General features: G+C 35.7%; 1 protein-coding gene and 1 long non-coding RNA gene across 2 annotated transcripts in view; one reads left to right on the forward strand and one right to left on the reverse strand.

Annotated features, from left to right (window-relative positions):
• The window catches only part of LOC148127328 (uncharacterized), a 212,673-nt gene extending 205,197 nt beyond the window's left edge, over nt 1-7,476 (reverse strand). Inside the window, exon 1 of the long non-coding RNA XR_015742227.1 lies at nt 7,362-7,476. This is a non-coding gene — a long non-coding RNA (uncharacterized LOC148127328). The remainder of the gene's footprint in view (nt 1-7,361) is intronic.
• MARCHF3 (membrane associated ring-CH-type finger 3) overlaps nt 1-21,377 on the forward strand; it is a 120,810-nt gene that overhangs the window by 10,397 nt on the left and 89,036 nt on the right. The gene's annotated exons all lie outside the window — the stretch shown is intronic.

Here is a 21,377-nt window from a genome sequence, read left to right on the forward strand (position 1 = left end):
TTAGCTTGTTTATTACACATACACATGCATGCAATTTACTTGCTAATTTGTCTAAATTATTGAGTTGCATGCATTTGAAGAAAATTATCATAGAAGTCCCTACCTTTCAAAACAAAATAATTTATTTAATACAGGCACATATATGTGCATAGTTGGAATATTTGTCAAGTAACTAGAGCAACAGTCTTCTGGTAAAACCATAATTGTATGTTGCATACATACTTCTCTACATTTCCTCTCATTTGTAAATTGTAACTTGAAAACTTTCTTATGATTCATAAAAACTTAATCATAATCTGGACCTGAAATGACACCAGCTTTTAAAAAACATTTTAATTAGGAATTCAATAGATAGCTTCTATATGTGTTTTGAGTTGAGGATCAAGAATTGTATTCTTTACTCTCTTCTTAAAATGCAGGTAAGACCCTGTATAATACCAAAAGTAATATCAGTAGCCCTGTTCAGCTATAGCACTTGGCTATAGCTGAATAGGGCTAAGATAAACAATAAATAAATTGCATGACAATTAATTAAAATGCATCAGAAATTTCCTGGTAGTTTAAAATGAAGAGAATATTCATTATGTTTTCTTATTTGATAAAAAAAACTAATGAATGTAATGTCTCCTTTTTTTCATTTGCTGCATTGCAGTTTATGATTCTCTTTGTTCAAGCAAGCAAAGTCCCTTTTTCCCATTACCATCCTACTAATTTAAATATATAAATATAGTTTATAAATATAGTTATGTCAAAAGCTTACAAAGGTAAGCCCTCCAATGCATCTGTTTTGTAAATCTTTTTGGATGGCCAATGGATACGTTTGTGCAAGGAACATCAAAAACTTACTTAATACTTATTCCCAGCCTTCGTGTATATATCCAGTTGTCCCTTCAATGAAGTAAATAAGCTGCTGCATTCCAATAATGCGGGTGGAGAAACAGCATTGGCTGGTTGTTTCTCTTCTTCCCTTCCTTTCTTTCCTGGAGTATCTGCAAAAAAGATTACAGTAATAATCAGACTAAATGTACCTGCTCTGATATGTTGTAAATGGTTGTGATGATAGTGGAAACAGCTTTGTTTCTGAAAAGATATCATACATATTGGTATTCTGTAGAACCTAATGGGACGATCATTTATTTCAGGCTTTTTGAAGACAATCAGATGATTTGGGAACTTTGAGTCCTCTCCTACCTATCCTGTATCTGTTGGTTATTGACCTGAAATTCCCTTCATCAGAGAGTTTAAGACCTCAATGCTTATAGAACAGTACATGGAGCTTGCTTTACCTTTGCTATATATCCTGGTTTATTTTTATCAGAAACTACAATTGTTTATTCTGCTAATCAATGAAGACTAACTCCACAAGGAATAGGACAGAAGAAATTGAAAGCACTTTTTTTTGTAAAAATTTTATTTGGGTTTTCACAAAGCATAATACAAATAAAATATCTTTTTTTTTTGAGAATAGCATGGTCTCAGGTTGTCACTTGGCTATTAAAAATGGCTTCTTCTTTGTCCCGTCCTTCTTGTTCTACAGGCATTTCTTGTTGTTGAAATTGAAAACACTTTTGAATTGCCAATTTGTCCATTACAACTCACAACTATAGGCGACAAAAACCCTTCCATATATTGCCACTGAATTATAATTTTTATATGACACACTCTGACTGATTTAAATAAATCATTTTAATCACAGTAGTTATCTTATAGCATACCCCTTGTAGGTTAAATGTCCCATTAATCCTCTCCACAAAAGATGCACACTACTTGTTAATGTTATGTGGGAGTAAAATATTGTAATATGATCCCTTATATCATCCTCTGATTCTGTTTTCAGTTAACAGCTGTTTGGTGTTGTATCTAAACAACAGATTTATTATTATTATGTATTCTGACTTATTTCACTAAATTGTAATTAAGTAATAAGTTTTGTCCAGGTTTTAATATAATGCTAAATTGGAAATGAAAGCTTTTGCTCAGAACTGTTGAAAATTGCAAACAAACAAAAAAGACTCTTAACAAGCCCAAGAGTCATTCTCCTGAGACTAAAATAAAGTTACATCCAAATAACAAATACTAATCCTTAGCTCTTGTATTTTAAGTCCTTTTCTAATAACTCATTTAGCAAATCTCACTTTATAGCAAGATGTTTGGTGGGAATGTTTATTCATCTCAAGGTGTCTTGGGCAACATTGATTTTTGGGGGTTTTTCTGCATTGGAAACATTTTGGTTGTATTTTTGGGCTAGAAGAATAACATCTATATTGATTCTTCTAGACCTTTTAGTTGCATTAAGTACAATCAATCATGGCACCTTTCCTGATTACCTGACCTGAATGAAAATAAGAATAGCTGGGCCTGGTACTTTATAGGCAGATTCCAGAAAGTCTGCTGTAATTGGGTACCAAATACTTATTCTCTGATGTTCCACAGGATCTGTTTCATTCTATTCCTTGTTTGACACAAATGAAGAATGAATACTTAGTTGGAGTTAGGAACTATCCATGTGTGGAAGACAGAACAATACATGTTCTCAATGTATGAATACCAGTTCTTGAAGCTAGTAATGAGATGAAAACACAAGCTAGAAGGCAGAATTTCAATACAAGGTGAAGATGGCCAGTGATTAATCTATCCAAGGAAATGGAATTCAGCCTGCTTTGGGCAGGCTGTTGCAGGGGTATTTTAAATCTAAAACTGTTGCAGAACTGGAAGTCAGTCTCTTTTTGGAGAAAAGTTATACAGTAGTAATTAGACATGTGTCCCCATTGGGTCATCATTTCAGAGATACTTCCTTACATAAACAGAGAAACAGAATGATCATGGTGGACAAAAAAGCAGTGGGAGTTGAAGCAACTTCCAATTTCCTGTTGGCTTTCCCATTGAGTTTCCTTGTGGAAATTTGGCAGGGATTATCAGAAATCTCCCCTTCTCTTGATAATGAAAATCATATGACCACAGCAGCAGCACCGAAGGAACCCATCACATTGAAGCAGCCATAACACTGCAAATATTATTTCCTTGAGAGTTCTGTAACCTGGATTTGGGATATATTCCATAAATTATCCCATTTAAGGTAACTTGGTTCAAAAATGGTTGCCCTATGATGCACCATTTTGCCCAGTTAACAGTCATGAGAACAAGAGTTTTAGTACTATATTGATATCATAGCTAGAATATTCGAGAATGCATCTTATCAAACTACTTTTAAAGTAATGGCAAAAAAGTTTTTAATTATTATACCAATGTAGATGACCTCTCTAGCCATATGTTTGTTTCCAGTGAAATTCAAAGAAGTTGACCGAGCATTTAAACTTTTAGTGGGTATGGAAAGAAATATCTTCTCACATCCTAGGATTGAACTCCTTTCCTTGGCATCCTCCCAATTCCCATTCTTCTTTCTTCTTTTTTGTTAGATGTTCTATGCAGATAAAGTTAATTCCGTTTTTAAATGCCTATAGTGGATATACTGGTTTTAACTGGAATTTATTGACTAGCAGTACTATTTTACTAGCCATGCTTATTTTGCAATTTTGTATGGCATGTTAATATTGCATGAAAGCTTCATGCCACAGAATTACTTGACATTTTGCAGAGCAGCATAAAAAAGATAGCTATCTACACTAAAGAGTTTATAAAGTAAAATTTGATAAAACGAATGACAAGGCAGAGGCAATTCTGGAAAGTTGAAATACTGAATTAAATGTTGCAAATGAAGACTTTAGGAGTTCAGTTCCTATCATCTTCAGCAAGTTAAGCGAATTGTAATTGAAAATAGTAAATTATGTATGCATGTATGTCTATACATATACAGAAAGACACAAAGTTTTATTATGGTACAAATTTCCATAAACTAGACCAGAGTATTGTGTACTTTATCAGATACACAATGAATTAATTTCTCCAACGAGTATATTTGCAGTTCAAGGTAATGCTTAATACATTGGATAAAGTGTACTATTTTCCTACAAATGCTTAAACTATATTAAGTTTATTGCTTTTCAAATATGCTGAGTTTTGCAACAGCAGACTAATATGGCTACCCCTGTAGAAACCTTTGTTTATTAATGGAAAAATATTCATTTGAACCAATGGAAATAAAGACTTAGTATTTCAGATTTGGGGTGATAAACCCATGGCAACTCAAAAAGCTGAACAAGGAAACCTTTCAAATAGAACATGAGACAGGAAGTGTTATGGTTAAAATTAAAAACTGAATTGATGCATTTTCTCTGCCCCAATACTCTTCTTTGTACATTGTCACAATATTAAAGATCTGAATTGAATTCAAATCAGTCAGGGAAAATCAACAGATCCAGATAACATTCTTTTTCATTTAGTAACCGGACACTTCAGGCTTTCATAAAATTGTGAGTCTAGAACCTAGAATGGTATAGGATCTAGGTATATTCCTAGAATGGTATAGGGTCTCCTGCTTGAGCAGGGGATTGGGTTAGAAGACCCCCAAGATCACCTTCAACTCTATTCTGATTGATTGATTGATTGATTGATTGATTGAACCATATAAGACATTTGTATCAGAAACAGTTGGTATGCTGTGGCAATAACATGAAATAATCTTTTACCCAGGTGGGGGGACTGCCTGAAATAACATTAAAGCATTGCATCCTTCTGCTTTGAAGCTCAAAATCAGGGACAGTAAAGAAATAAAACCTTAATTTTGAAACCCAGTTTCATATGCAGATCTATCCAAGGAAGATTATTCATGCCCGTAAGAGCTGCCTGTCCATAGTCTCATTCACAGCAGAGAATTGAATAAGCTGAGTGGATAGAACATATTGTTCCTGATGAAAATTTCAGGCTTCAGTAAAGTTGACTTTACTAGAGATTCCCAGTTGTATTCCCAAGGCTGTGTGGATGTATAGGGTAACAGGCACAATAGAGATTTCTGGATATTTGATTTATTGAGTTCCAATGCAGTTTCATTAGTTTCTTGTTTTAATAAAATTGTTGCCTTTATTTTATTCACTGCTAAAGTTTCTTTGTTATCTGAGTGGTCATGAATGAATGAATGAATTAATCAATTAATAAATAAACTGACTGGGTTGGCATGCTTTGGGTCCTGCCTTTTAAACAATGACATCTGACAGGACCTAGAAAGTCTGTCTTCTCTGTCAGTGCACCCTACTCTCTGTTAGTTCCTCAAGAGATCCATGTAGCCCTAACCTTGTCTGCCTTTAAAACAGCCTTGAAAGCCTGCCTATTTCCTAGGTAGTGGGCCAAGACAATACATGCAAACATCTTTCGGTTGTGTCTACTCTGTAAAATTGTGAGTTTTTCCCTAACGCGAGCTGTTTTTATTCTGCTTTGATTTATTTTTAAACATTTGTAAGCTGCCCAGAGCGTGTGTAAGTGGACTGTCATATAATCTAATTAATTAAAACAGGTGAATATCAATGTATAGCTCCAGATTTCTCTACTCCACTTAATGTCTGTGTGACTTAGCCTCTGGAGTCTGGGGATGACTAGTTTCCAAACAGGTCTCACCTGAAATATTTAGAGCATTTGCCTGTAAAAATTTCCCTCATGTCCATAAGTATTAAACTTAGATGATACTTAGAAAGTTTGGTAGGACACTCACAGGAAAAGTGATTAGTATAAACACAGATTTTGGGTGTGCTAGCATAAATTTCTCAGCCAAAGAGCATAGTTCTGCTTGCCGGAATGGGACAACTCACCACAGCCAGCTCACCATGGCTAACTCACTACAAGTGAACTTGATTTTGTTTGCTGGAAGCCAGCTGGGAAGGTCATAGTTGGCAATCACATGATCCAACGACACTGCAGTTGTAATAAATACCTGCTGTTTGCCAAGTGCATGGATTTTAATCATGTGACTTGACAATGCTGTGATGGTTGAAAGTGCAGGGACTAGTTGTAAATCACTGTTTTCAGTACTATTGTAACTTCAAATGGTCATTAAATGTATGGTTGTAAATTGAGGATCACCTTTATTTTGTTCACCTAGTGAATTGAGCATACATAGATGTGCTGCCATTATATAAAGTAGTACTGCACTTTTAAATTTCTCTTATGTGCATTAAGACTTTGCAGGTCATTCAGTAGAGGTTTTTCGCAGTGCACGGTAATATATACAGTATAAAGTACCTCTTTCTGATTGTTAAAGCACCCCTGTCTTTTTCAGATGGAGTGGCTATTTAATAAGTTGCTTTCTCTGGTTTTATCTGCATGCGTGTGCATGTACAGCCATTTCACTTGGCTGAGAGGTGCGTATGGAAAACAGTCAGGAACAGTTTCTAAATCTCTATTTTAATCATTCAAATGGGATGCGTTGTATGACTCCGGTGTGTTCCAAAGTGTTTGTTTCAAAGAATTAGGACAACGCTATTGAATATGTTCTTGTCAAATTTAGGGTATGGAGAAGTGAATGAAATTTAGGGTATGGATTCCTATGAATGAAATCCAGATCAAAGAGTTTTAAAATCACTTTCTTCTTGCAAATTCTAAATCTCAGCACGCATGTACCTTTAGCAATTGGTGCATTTGCAACTGAAAAATAGCGTTTTCCTCTCACATATTTCAATTCTTGCTGGGATCAGATTGTTACGGTGTCACTATAACAATGAATTTCATTTGTTCAAAATAAAATCTCAAATATTAATTCCCTCAGCATAGAGAGATGTAATAGTTACACTCAATAGACTATGAACTTGCTTCATGTAAACAGAAAAAGACCAAGTTGCAGATTATTCAAGAGCACCAGGATGATACATCTAATTTAGTTTTAAATACACATTGTAGAGAACGTGTGATATGGAAAACAATACTTAAAAGGCCACAAGTCCCTTTTGATATATGCAGGCATTATATAATATTTTAATCTTAAAAGAAAGCCTTGAAGCTAGTTGCAATTACTTTTATTTTTCTTTCACTGGAACTGGAATGCTTACACTGAATTCCCAAAGCCTCTTCTTCTATTACAGAAGGTTTTACTTGGGGATCAGCTGTTACTGGGTACGTATGTTTGATTATACTTTGCTAGGAGATTGTGTTGCAAGTTCACAAACCTAATCTCCTTTCAAAATATTTCCTAAGTTAAAAATATCTCCAGATTTTTACTCATTATGCCATACAAACTGAGATTTGTTGGAGTGGTCAGGGGCAAGGGAGAGGCAGTCTATATATTTAAGTCATATATTCCATTTGAATGGCTTATCCTGGATTAATATTTTTAAGTGGACACTCTATGTATATTCTACAATATATTGAACTGTAACCAGAGGTGGCATTCAACAGGTTCTGACTGGTTCTAGAGAAGTGGTAGTGGAAATTTCGAGTAGTTCGGAGAACCGGCAAATACCGCCTCTGACTGGCCCCACCCCCATCTATTCTCTGCCTTCTGAGTCCCAGCTGATTGGCTGGGTCTTCTTTTGTTGTCCTACACAGGAGAACAGAGCTGGAAAGCAGGTTAGTGGGGTGGGGAGGAAATGGAGATTTTGCAGTATCCTTCCCCTGCCATGCCCACCAAGCCACACCCACAGAACCGGCAGTAAAAAACATTGAATACAAGCACTGACTGTAACATTTAAAAAACTTTCTGGAACACATACCATCATTACTTCTGCTGCCACTTCATGATAATTTTCTAAGGAAGGCCTTCTCCTGTTCCTGATTAATCATCCTAGAATTCCATGGAAAACTGTTTGAAAACTATTGTTCAGCAATATGTAGAAATATCAATACTGTATTTCAGATTAATTTAAAACCCTAATCTAGGAATTCTGTTTCATGGAGAAGATCTTCTGTCTTCTTGAGACATTTCCCATTCTAGAGAGTAATTTGATTAAAATGATCTTGAAGTTCCATTAACTAGTAAATAAACCACAATGCCATATAAAAACAATAGACAACTTCATTGGGTATTTGTTAATTATAGTGCGAGTCTGCAAACACCACTGCATATTTCTCAGTTTTCTAGTTTTTCACTGCTGTGCACAAATCAAGGCTCTAAAGTTAGTCCCTTGATTAAGTCTAAATTGCTTGGGTATGAAGGATTTACTCTGATACAAATTTTATATAATTGTGTTATGGTTAAATTAAGACCTTATCAGTGATTAACAACAAAATATGTCTTCTATCAGTAAAACTAGTAAGGGAGGACTCAATCTAGATATGCCAATGGACATAAAGTACTTTTTTTAAAAAAAAATTGAGTATTCAAAAAATAGTGTGAGGTAGAATGGTGGATTCTGTTTTGTCTCTAATAAAATATTTACTGGTGCTGTTTCAAATCTTAACCTTGGATGCTGATAGAAATCAGTCTGTCATGCTACATGAAGCAATTGAATCAGTAACCAAAATGCCCGGAGTTATTTGGACATGTAGATGGAGACATGCAGTGATGATTGAATTTGAATTTGTTATGAGAGCAAGTGTTCATTTATTTACCAAAGAACAAAAATTACCTAAGCTTAGGAATGTAAGATAGTCTGCACAGATGGCAATTTAGCTGTAGTTATTCAGAGGTGTTTTGTTTTTTCACTGATAGTCACAGTTTGTAATGTACATGAAATACAGTTCCAAATGCCTTTGGGGCATATGATTAGTTCAAGGGAAGATTCCATGGCAGGTGATTATTATTATTATTATTTTGGTAAAACCTACAGGCTTTTTTCCAAACCTGAACAAATAATCTAGAATATCCTTGTTAAAAGGAAGTAAGTTCCTATAAATAAAAATTAAACCTCGTGTGTTGAAGGAAAATATTTTCTGATTATAATTAGGAAGGACCAAATTGATGCAGTGGCATTCTTGTTCTCCGATTCCATAAATTCTTTGTTTCTTTTATTTAGTGTATCTAACTCCACATAATGTTAGAATCATGGAGAGCATGAAAGTATTATGGATCAGTATGATTGCCCACCTGGGAATATACCAGTTTCTTTGCTGTCCTCCTCCTCCTCTTCCTCCTCCTTTAGCTAATGCAGAGTACAGCAAAGACTTTGTGGTGATAGAATTCCCTATATTTTCATTTATGTAGTTCATTGCATTATTAGTAGTTTTTGAAGACTATCTTATAAGCCGGGGTTAATAATGCATTGGTTGCAGGTATTATAATGCACACAACCCTAAGGATATCGTAGAACCACAAAATAAAAAAGTAAAATAGCAGAAATTTCATAAACATTTAATAATCTGACCTTATTTCTTTTTGCAAAATTGTGGGTGAAAATAAAATTATATCATTAGATTTCAAGTAAAAAAACCAAAATGCTACAACACATGTCAGTCTTCTAAGGTTTGCGTTGTGTGGATATGTTTATATATGTTCATATGTACGGACAGAAAGAAAAAGAATGATTACGAGAGACTGCTAGTTTAACGTAGTAATTAAAGAGGTTAGCCTATGAGCTCTAGTCTTCCCTTAGGATGTCAAACTCGATTGTGTCACAGGCCAGATCATGACGTATTGCAACCTTTTTTTGCCTTTGAGGAGCCGTTGTGGGCTTGGCCTATGTGTGACATAACTGGCTCACAGGCTGCCAGTTTGATAGGCTAGGTAAAGTAGCTCATTGACTTTGGGTTGATTACTTTTTTCTTAGACTTAGGGAGAGAAAAACTTCAGCCTACCAACTTATATGGAACCATAGTTATAGATTATGGTCTAGAATCTTTTAGGAAGAAGTTTTCATGCAGTGGCATTATTCAATCTCTCTCACTCTCCCTCCCTCCTTCTCTCTCCCTCCCCCCCTCCCCACTTTTCTTTTTCTTTTAGGGTAAGCAGTACCCACCATATTTTGGGAACTGTTAAATTAAATGCAAATAATTTCTTTTCTTTTAGCTTTGGGGATAAGATAGGCAATAACCGAAAACTCATTGCTTGAAAATATACATAGCCACTTATTTACACTGGGAAATGAAATATATAATATTTTCTTTAAAATCCCTATGACATTTTATTTCATCCCTTTGAAATACGGATGACAAATTATAGGCTTAGTCTTGAAATTGACAGTAATATCTGCAACAACTAATCCAAGCTGATTAACTTAACAAGAATATCTCCAACTTCTGTACTGAGAACTGACTCTGTAACCAATTAGTTGATTTGACCTTTCTCAGATTTTCTTATTGTTCTCGGTCATAAAAATAGACAGCTGTGGTCATTGACAAGGGGCATGTATTGTTGAAAGGAAAACTCTGTGTCACAATAGATGAGGTTGACAGGGAAGAAAAAAAGCCCTGTTCAATCTATTTAATAGCCTCTGCTCTCTCATGGATAGCAAAAGGTAGAAAACTGATGCATACATTGTTCATCTCGGCATGGATAAAATACAGGCAACTATTTTGTGTTGCTTGATGGCTTTGTACTAACTTATGGATTCCCCAATAAAGCCTTCTCCAATCAAGTCCCACTGAGGGACTTTGGGAGACACCAAGTTTGGAAAGACTGTTCTCATATAAAAAGTAGGTGCAAACAATGAATGAGACACGTCACAATATGAAGAAGTTTATTTGGATGTTTTCCTACTCATTATTTCTGGGTCTTCCTGAGAATAAAATAGAACTCTTATTTTCAGAGAGACAGCTACTTTCTAAATAAGAATGTGCCCTTGATAATTGATGGGTAGAATCAAATTGGATGTGGTAATTTTCATTCAGTTTGCAGTTTTATCTATAAGAAATAAATGTTTACAGGAGACAAGGGAAATCATTCTGAGATTATATCTTGAGGGCAAGGATTCCTCCCTCCCCGCATCAAATGTTGGCATATTATTTGCTGCTTGCAAAGGGAAGAAAACTCCCACTGATACAAATTGGGACTTTTCTTACATTGTAATTACCAGATAATAGTAGGACAATAGAGCTGCCCTTTTTTTCATCTGCCATGGTCCCAGTCTTGCTAGCTATGGACTGAAAGCTCAGTTAAACAGAGATAAACTTCATGTCCACTCTGGCCCATTTTCAACAGCATTGTCTAAATCAGGACTGTCAAACTCCTGGCCCCCAGGGTGGATGTGTCATGTGCTGGCCACACCCATGCCGGTTTAGTGAAGGGGATAAAAGTATCGATACATCATGTGACGCCCCTGTGACAATGTGAGTTTGACAGTCCGGGTCTAGACAATACAGGAATCTCTATTTTTTTATTCTATTCATTTCCATATCTGTAGAAATCTATATAAACTAATAGTATCACTTTTTTTTTAGTTTTAAAGGCTTTAACAAGGTGTTCTACTATCTCAGATTTCTCAGAAACTGAAAATGCTACCATTAACCTATGTTGTAGTTGTAAATATTGCCATTGGGTTGCTAGATGAAATTTATTTCTTAACATAGCATATACTAAACATTCATCTTCTTCATCAATCAGCTGGTCCAAAGTCAATATCCCTTCTTCCATCCTATTTTTTCATATCACCATATTTTTCCCAGTCTTTAAAGTTAGTCACCTGGTATGGTGAAAAAAACTCAATTTTTTTTTATTAGACATTCCATTCCACAACTTTTTAATCTTAACAGTTGTTTCCAGGGATGCTAGGTTTTAGTATATTAGTATATTTTAGTATATTTGATACTGTCCATCCAACAAAGATGTTATATCAGTATATTCCAAAATTGCCCAAATTAGAAAATTAACACCAACTGTTAGTTTCCAGTGTGTAATATTTAACAATAGGCAAGCATGATGATATAACTTTAGATTCAGAGAACTGAATCCTACCTCATTAATTTTATTTTCTGTAAAAAATATTCTCAGAATCAAAGAACTTCAATGAAATTATTCTTAGATTTAAGATTTGTATTTTGAGAGGAATTCCAATTCATTCGTTTATTATTTATTCTTCATTTATTTATTTTGTCAAGCCGATTATAGGATAACAGGTATATGTATAAACTTAGTTATGAATACATGAAATGGATACATATAAGAAAAATAAAAAGAAACAAAAGGACAGGGACGATAGGCACATTGTTGCCCTTATGCACGCTTCCTACAGACCTCTTAGGTCTAGAATTTCAAGTCTGGTGGCATAAGGTATTCTGCAACGAGTAGAGGAGTGGAGAACTCTTCTTGTGAAATATTGCTGGACTTTCTCAACTGTATTAATATCAGATATGTAATGAAAAAATATTTTCATTATTCAATATGAGATACATAATGAAAAAATATTTTCAGAAAATAAATTATTTAACTTTATAAATATTTTTAAGTTCTTTACTACTAGTCACTATTCCTGTGCAGAACTTTAGAAATGCAGCTGTGTGATAACTTAGCACATAAATATGCGTTGGCTCATTAAATGAGCTGTTTGTATTTTTATTGGATCCAGCTGGCTCTACTACTACTCCTGTTCCTTGGCATTTTGCCCCTCTGCTCTCATTATAGTACACACAGAGAGATTGGAGAGAAGCGGAGTGTTGTGGCTCATTATTTTGTAAAAGGTAGTAGAAGACATTCAACCAACATGCCTTCATAACATTATTAAGCAATTCTTTGGGGTAGTGCATCTGACAAATAATCCATTTCCAAACGTTGGAATATGTTCGTACAGGTTTTGACTGCACTTTTCAGAAAGGGTTTTTGAAACATGCAATTGTTATTGGTTTTCTTGGTAAAGATTTTAGGATGAATGCAAATGTGAAGAGAAACTGTCAAAGACCAGGAAAGAAAAGAAAAAAAAGCAAATTGGTTATTAGAACAGGCAGTAGAAATAGCCAAGAGGAAAAGAGAAGCCAAAGGCATGAAAAACAAAAATTTCTGAAAGGAGCTTAACAAAGAATTTCAGAAAGCCGTTGGAAGGAACAGGAATCAATATAAAAATGGCATTTGTAAAGATATCAAAGATGGAAACTTACACAGAAACACAAGGGAAAGTCTTCTAAAAGATCTCTGAACTCGGAAGCTGCGACTTTGAGTTGATATGCAATTGTTATGGCAGATAGTACTTCAAAGAAGGTCAAATAAAAAATGGAAGGAGTATGCTGAAATTCTATTTGGTAGAGATGTAACATCTAAGGATACCTTAGAATATATATTCTCTGTTTACAAGGCATCTAGTAAGCAATAGAAGAAGAATCAGTAAAGCTTCTAATCAAACCCCACCAGCAAATCTGGAGAACAACACCTGCTATCAAAATAATGGTTAGGAACATCCAAAACGAATTATAGCTCTAAATGGATACCAAATATTCAAATTTGTATAGAAGAGGCTAAAGAACAAGACACATTATTGCTAATGAACACTGAGTAATTGGAAAAACCAAAGAATACCAAAAAGATGTTGATATGTCCTTCATTAAGAACATGTTTTTACCATGTCAAGCTGGGGAAAGTCCTTATGAGAATAGAAATCCTAAAACATCTCCTGTACCATGAGAAATCTATGCACAGGAAAAGAAAGCACAGATGAAATTGACTGCTCTGGGATGACAAAGGAGTGAGACATGGCTGCAAAATTTATCCTTATTTATTCAATGTATATAGTGAATATATACTGAAAGTTAAATATTATAACCCTAGCAGGATGGCAATTCTGACTGTGGTTTAAGTCCTCTGTACAATATGTATAGTAGGATTGCAACAGTCATTTGGACTTTTTAAAAATTTTCTATGGAGATGCCACTATATATAGTATAACTGGAACTTTATTCAGTGCCATTTAGAGGATTTAATGATGGGCTGCATGTAGACGTTTAACTTGGTTCTAGATTTTTAATGTTTATGGTTTTAATTCGTTCATTATTGATGTGGGTTTATTTTTTGCTTGGGAGTTGCTCACAGTTTGATATAAGATGATCAACTATATAAATGTTATAAATTTAAAAAATTGTAGTAATTGTGATATTTTTTTCAGGATTTAAATTTGCATAGCACAAAAGTTAATAGTGGGACAGTGCAACTTCATAAATACATGTGCAGTGGTTAGAAGGCAGTATTGCAGGGCCACTGCCAGAAGTTCAATCCTCACTGGCTCAAGGTTGTCTCAAACTTCCATCGTTCTGAGCAGGGGTGGGTTTCTACCAGTTCTGTCCACCTCTGTAGAACCGGTAGCTCTGAAGAGCAGCAGGCATAGAACCGGTTTTATGTCTGCTGATGTTTTTGCCCACCCACCCACCCGGGCTCTTACCTGATCTTACCTCAACTTCAGCTGCCGAACAAGGCACAGCTGCAGTTAAAAAAGCAGGAAAAGAGGGCTGTTTCAAAGGCTGCTTCTCTGCAGGCAGCTGCTGCTGACCATTTACAGGCGTGCAGCTTGCAGCCTGCAGGGAAGCTCGTAAATCCCAAACCGGTAGTTAACCCTGTCGTATCGCACCCCTGCTTCTGAGGTTGGTAAAATGAGGACCCAGATTGTTGGGGGCAGTATGATGACATTTGTAAACCATTCTGTTCTGAGCCTGAATCTGCAGGGGAGGATGAGCTGGAACCTGAGCCAACAGAGATGGAGGGGGCGGCTTCATTGGCTGCGGAGGAAAAATGGGAAGGGCAGAGCCAGTCAGCCACGGCATTTCAGGTTTGGAACAGTTTGTAGACAGGAAGCAACATGGGCAGGATGAACATGAGAGACAGAGCTCAGGCGATGAGCAAGGACCACCCCCTTGTGATCCGAGAGCACGGAGAGTGGAGAGAAGATGAGAACACTGCAGACTGAGCAGGCTACTCGGGAGAAGAATGCCCCTCGCATCTTCACAAGGCACACCTGGGGAATGAGGCTTAAGGAGACACTGTGGGGATGGGCATTTGTCAGGAACAAATGCTGAGTTCCTGAAATGTTGAATCTGTGGAGCCTCATGTGCACTTGCCAATGTCTGGAGATTACTATGCTCTGTCTTGTGTGTTTGCCTACCTCATTGGACTGCTGGCCTTGGTTACTGTTTGTTAACCTTGCTTACTGGACTGCTGGCCTTGGTTACTGCTTTGCTAACCTTACTTACTGGACTTCTGGCCTTGGTTAGTGCTTTGCTAACCTTGTTTACTGGACTGCTTGCAGCCAGAGGCTGTTGAAGGTGCATGTGAGAGCTTGGCTCCAGGGCTTGTAATAAATGTGGGGGTGTTTGGGGGAAAAGTTGGAGTAATAAAGGAGAGTGAGACCTTTTCTCTGGCTGTGTTGCTTCTGTGCCATGCCTTCGGTGTCATCACATATTCAGAGAGTGTTGTAAAGTACTATGGAGCTGTATACAAGTCTAATTGCTATTACTATTGTAAATGAATTTGGCTTCCCACAATAACTTTGCTTGTTGGGAGCCTGTGGAGAAGGTTGTAAATGGTGATCGCATGATCCCAGGTCAATGCTACTATCACAAATACATACCAGTTGTTAAGCGCCCCGATTTTGATCATGTGACCATGGGGATGTTGCAACGGTTGTAAGTGTGAAAACCGGTCTTAAATCATTTTTTCAGTACTATTATAACCAGGGGTGGGATTCAAATTGGTTTACCACCAGTTTGGTGGGTGTGACTTGGAGGGTGTGGCTTGGTGGGCATGTTTTGCATTCCTACTGACTTTCTCCTGCACTCCTGCACTCTCCGTGTCTCTTCAACAGCTGACGTGTGGCAGCTGAGCATCAAAAGCAGGAAATAAAGGTCATTATGGAGCTGGGAGGTGGGGGGGTCCAGCAGCTGATTGTCAGAGCGAACTGGTTCGCTCCCAAATGTTCTTCGGAGCTACCTGTTTGGCTGAACTGGGCCGAACCAGTAGAACCCTGTTAGGAATATGAGTCACCTAACAGTAATTTGGGTTGGATAGACATTTTAATACTGTCTCTTTAAGAGAATGAAAAAACTGCAATTGGGTGTGGTTCTGCAAATGGCCGTAAGATGGAGCCAGAGACCTGGGTTGTTTAGTCTGAGTCTCAGAAGAGAGTGTATCTCTGTTTCCTTCTGTCAGAAAGTATTGCTGTTCCTCCATTTTCTTCTAATTGACTGATATTCCTGGATTTGATGTTAAGTCTGACACTGAACTGTTTTTGACACTGGACTTTGTTACTGGATTTCCCCTGGATTGAAAAACTGACTGATTTACCCGTGAATGACTTTGGATTGCTTGTTTGGACTTTGCTTAATGTTTCTGGAAGTAAAAACCTACATTTACTGTACAGTGTATCTGTGTTCTGTGTGTGTATTATTCAAACACTTCTCTCACTACGTCTCCCTGTATGCGCTCATTCTCCTAATGGGGAATTACCTCAACACACCCCACCCCTGATTGTAGCTTCAAATAGTCACTAAAGAAATGGTTGAGGACTCCCTATACATTTGGAACTCCTTTATACATCTGTTGGTTAAACACCAACAAAAATATCATATAAACATTTTATTTCAAATTGTAATTCTGTGTAAATTTCACACCATTAGTCCACATGTGAAATGAAAACATCTTAGATACCTGTGTTCCATTCTCTGAGAAGTGTACATTGTAGCTTTTCAATGTTTAAGTAAAATATTTAAAAGTAAAATTGACAATTTGTAGAAAAAACTTCTAAAACAAACGATCAATATAACCCTCATGCAGATTTTTTTTTTTGAAGACTTGCTTTTCTTATTATTTTAGCATCGTCTGTCATCACCCATGGCTTTTTTGTGATTACTATAAGCACTAATACTGTGTTTTCCATTAGCGGTCTCAGGGTATAATGCATCTATAAAATCAACTCAATGCTTCATAAATGATCTTAGATTATTTATATCTGCAGCATTCCAAAATGTCATGCACCAAAAACTTTTATAATCTTGGCCATTCTTCTTGATGCCGTAAATTATATAGAAAGATTAGAATGCCAGTCTTTACTCTGCTCAGTGTTTTGGAATCACTGGTACTAATGCATGCTTGCTTATTATTGCTTTTTTGTTATCTACATGCAATAAGTAAAGTATGGCAAGATTTCTGAAAAGATCTAGGCCAAAAAAATCTTATTTACTGTTTCTGAAGTTAACATGCATGTAAACAGATACTACGTCCTAGGAATATTGTGCCGGTTGAGAATTATTTGAGTTGCGATCTAGCACATATAAAAACAAGAGATTGGAAAAGATTTGATTAAAGAAACTCTCCGTGTTCGTTTCATGCTAGATGTGCCATGCATTGAGTAAACCTATTTGAACATAATGAGCAACATTGGGATGCTAAAAGAACAGCAAAAGACTCTTAAATCTAAGAAGATGCTTCTAATAGAAGAAAATAGAGATTAGCCATAAAATGGACTCAGCCATAAAATGGACTCAGATAGGCCCCTCCTCCTTATTTCCTCTCTTCTGTGCATGCTTGGTGTAGTGCCACAATGTGGGTAACATAGTTTGAAATTTGATGTACCTACTGTTTAGGTTGTTGTTGTTTTTTATTATTAGCAATTGCTATGTTACTCTATTTAATTGTCATTAAATATTGAAAAAAATGATTATAGCTTGCCACAGCTACAGGTTGATTTTCAGCCAGTAGGTCTCTCAAGACCATTGACTTTTAGGGACAGCAGGAGGGCTGGGCAATTAAGAGTTATAAAAAGAAAGTAAATGGAATTTCCCCCTTTCTACAGACATATCTATACTTACTGTTGCTTTGTTTAATTTATCAGGCTGCTAATCCTAAATCAGGGTGAGGATTGTGACATAAATTGTTATTTTGTCATGTATTTTGTCATCCATAGAGGGCTGAAGACCCGATTTACTAAAAAGAAAAGGACAAATAATAAGAGTTTAACAGAAATAAGTATTTAGTTACTTACCCACTTGATTTACATGCTATCTTTCTGTTTTAAAAGAACATTCCAAGTGGTATAACATTTATTTTTGTTAACTTAATAACTAGATAGAAACTTGGAAAAGTAAAAATCATCATAATATAATATTTTTTTTAAAAAAAACTATGCCAAAACAAATCTAGAAGTATGGAGGGAAATTCTGCAGTCTAAAAATCTATGGATATTAATTAAAAGTCATTAATATTGATTAAAATGTGATTAAAACTATTGATGTTGATTAGAAAATGAAATATAGATATAGTTTATTGTATATATGCCAAGTTCAACTTAAAATATTAACTCACATTTTCTTTTTATATCTAGAAAATATATCTTTTTAAAAATACTTTTAAAGAGTATCCCTATTTTCTCTTTATCTGAACAAGTGACTCTTCAGGATTTGTGTTCTGATTTTAAACAAAGAGTTTAAAAGTGGGACTTACAGAGAGACAGACGGGAAATTTCATTTGAGAATGTAATTTAGGCTCAATTGCAGTTATTTTCTTCTAACAGGATGTTCTTGTTCCAGGGATATTAGAAGGACTAATCAAACATCCCAAGTTAGTCACAAATGAAGAAGCAGAAGAAGAGGCCAATTCTGGTGCAAGAGCAATTATTTACTGTTAAAAAGAGTCAGGCAGTGGATGGCAAGGAGTCAAAGATCAAATAAATTTGAATTTCCAAACAGAATCACTAGATGCAAACATAATTTGTAGCTGCCTGCTCAGACAGCTCTATGTCATTTATGCCCTGACTGAAGTCTCAGTCAGACTAAATCTGCACATGAGATCCAGTGCGGGGTGGTAATTAAGGAGTTTTGTGTCTTCAGATATGTAAATTCACTGGGTGACTAGGCCGGTCACTGTCACCCAGCCCAACTTATCCTCACAGCATGGTTGTAGTGGGGAGGGAGAAAAGAATGCTTGAGCTGCCTCTATGTTCTCCTGAAGGAAAGGAAGGATATAAATTAATTTTTTAAAAAAATAACAGCTGGCCCCCATCACTCTCAAACATCCACATGGTGGTGCCCTCATACAGTCCATCTTAGCCATTATAATTTTGACTTAAATTCTGCTGAGGCTGTTGGAAGAGTTTCGGGTTCAAGTGGTATACCAAGGCTGGGGCTTCAAGAGAAGGTTTTCTTTTCACTTCTTCCTCTTCTCCTGAGTCTGAACTTCTTTATTGGAGGAAGACTAGAGCAGAAGCTCATAGAAAGGCACAGCAGACTGTTTCCTTTGGGGACATGCCATTCTGACAACATTTCAGTTTACAAGAGATGTATTGTCTTTTATATAGTAGCATAACTTATGAAAAAGAAAAGCAATTCTATCCTTCTTATATGTTCCTGAAGAAAATTACTCCATCCATGTGTACAGCTACTATTGGCATCAAGAAAAAGAAGGGATTGTACTAAAATTGGTTCATCTAGGTGTATGGGCTGGAATCATGAACTGAGACTTCCCAAGTCTTCTTTTCTTTTACAAAAGTGAATGTGACCTGGTATGGATTTATGCAGATGCTCACAAAGATCCTTCAACCTCTTGGAACAGATTTTCAGAGGATACAAGGGGTTGCTGAGGAATGGGAATTCAGTAAAACTCTCCCTTTTTCCCAGATCTAATATCTATTCACATATATGTAGGACCTGAATTATGTTGGAGAAATATATAAAGTTACAATGACAGAATATGAAGAAATGAGGGAAATAATAAATGAAAGTTGCCATTATTATTAATGCAGAATATGAAAATCTAACCAAATTATATTAGAAGTACAGATCAAAATTCTGTGTTATTACATTAATATAATTATTATAATTAGGCTGGTTGTTTCATCTCTAGGCTTTTCCTTGTCATATCTTGTTTTCTGGTTTCAATTGCTTTGTCAGTGCTGTTGACTTCATAACCAATGTTCATGAATAAACCAGAAGCAAGAGATAATCTAAATTCTTGCCAAAGCAATTTTAAAACAGTGTTTCAACTGTTTTTACAATTCATTGAACTTATCTGGCATGTAGGCCAAATAAATTGAAAACATAACACATCTCTTCCACTACGAAATGTGGCTTTTAAAATATAAAAGCCAGACAATAATCAAAATGTAAATACCTTGCCCTTCAAAGTCATATTTTTAAAGAAAAGCTTGGAGCTTTGACCAAGACTCTGACCCCTCCAAGAAAATATAATCCTTCCAAAAAATGTAGATGAATTGCTTTAAGGTATGCTTTGAACAACATAGTTGAGAAGGAACTATAGTGATAGGTTATATCAAATATACCATGGAGATGGTCAAGCAACCCTAATTAAAAGGCCTTTAAAAAAGGGCTGATAAGTGGAATGGTCAGAATAGTGGGAGAGGCATTTGAATGGAGAAATTTGTAATGTAAGTACGATTTTTTAATGGGTATAGATCCTTAAAAATGTTAATGGGCATAGATCCTTAAAACAACAATATAGATGCTTAAAATAGTAGCATCTATCCCACTCAGTGAACAGGAAGGGAAATAAATAAATAAATAAACAAACAACAATAAAAAATGAAGTTTCCACAGATGATCCCTGCTGATCACCAGGAAAATCTTAGCATTTTATTTTTGTCCTAACATTCAATAATCTGTCCTGGAAACAATCCTCTGAACTCTACTAACCATTCGAATGCTTTAGAATTGCTACTTCTTTTGATTAAACTTCTGTCTTATTTTATCATCTGGATGAAGTTTGAGAAAATGAAGTGACAGTTGCCAGATAGGCTGCACAAAATTAACTCAAACTCTGAAACATTTCTATGATAATAGTATGTCAAATTGTCGAACCCCAGAGGCCACAAACTATATAACTAGGAACAAAGGAAAGAAAACCTGGATCATTTTTGATTGGCTTGAGGTCCTACAAACAAAAATACATCCTACTTTTGAAATGACTAGAAGTTCCAGATTTGGAAGAAAGCAACTTATTGGTGCACATTGGCTTATTTGGCTTGGCAAAATAAAGAAACAGACTGAATAATTGTATCAGCATAGGAAGAAAATCAAGATAGAATATTCATGATCTAACTTGATTGAAACATACATCAGAAAACCCATTCTAAACTGGGTTAATAGGATAAGTTGTACTATGCATGTTGTCACATTCAGCAATACCTACAAACTGAGTTTTAGATTCTTTGTTTCATTTTCCAAAAATAATTATGTAATATTGCTTTCAGATCAAATTAGCAAAGTGAGACTTTATGACCAATGTACACCTTAAGTCACCTTTAGGGCAACTGGCCTTATGACTGTGCTTTTTCATATACAAGAGTAAATCTTATTTTTTAAATTCAGGCCCTACAGTTAAATCCTTTGTGATTTAATTATCTGTTCCTTACATTTTGACTTAAATAAGCACTCAAGACACACAGTAATAGAGCAAAAGATAAATCACAATAATAAAATAATTCCAATTACACTAATCCTAGTTTAACAAGTAATTTATTTAGCAGCCATTCACAATTGTTATAGTGATGAAAAAGTCCTCAAATTTATGACCTTTGCAAATCTGTGAAGCAAAAAAAAGCTGAGTTATGATAAGCATAGTTTCACTTTCACGTAATGACTGCTTCACTTAATGACTGAATTGCTGGTCCCAATTGTGGTCACTAAATGACAACTATTTGTAA

This window comes from Pseudonaja textilis, chromosome 2, assembly GCF_049901715.1.
Source record: "Pseudonaja textilis isolate UNSWEBS1 chromosome 2, rPseTex1.2, whole genome shotgun sequence".
Taxonomy (NCBI): Eukaryota; Metazoa; Chordata; class Lepidosauria; order Squamata; family Elapidae; genus Pseudonaja; species Pseudonaja textilis.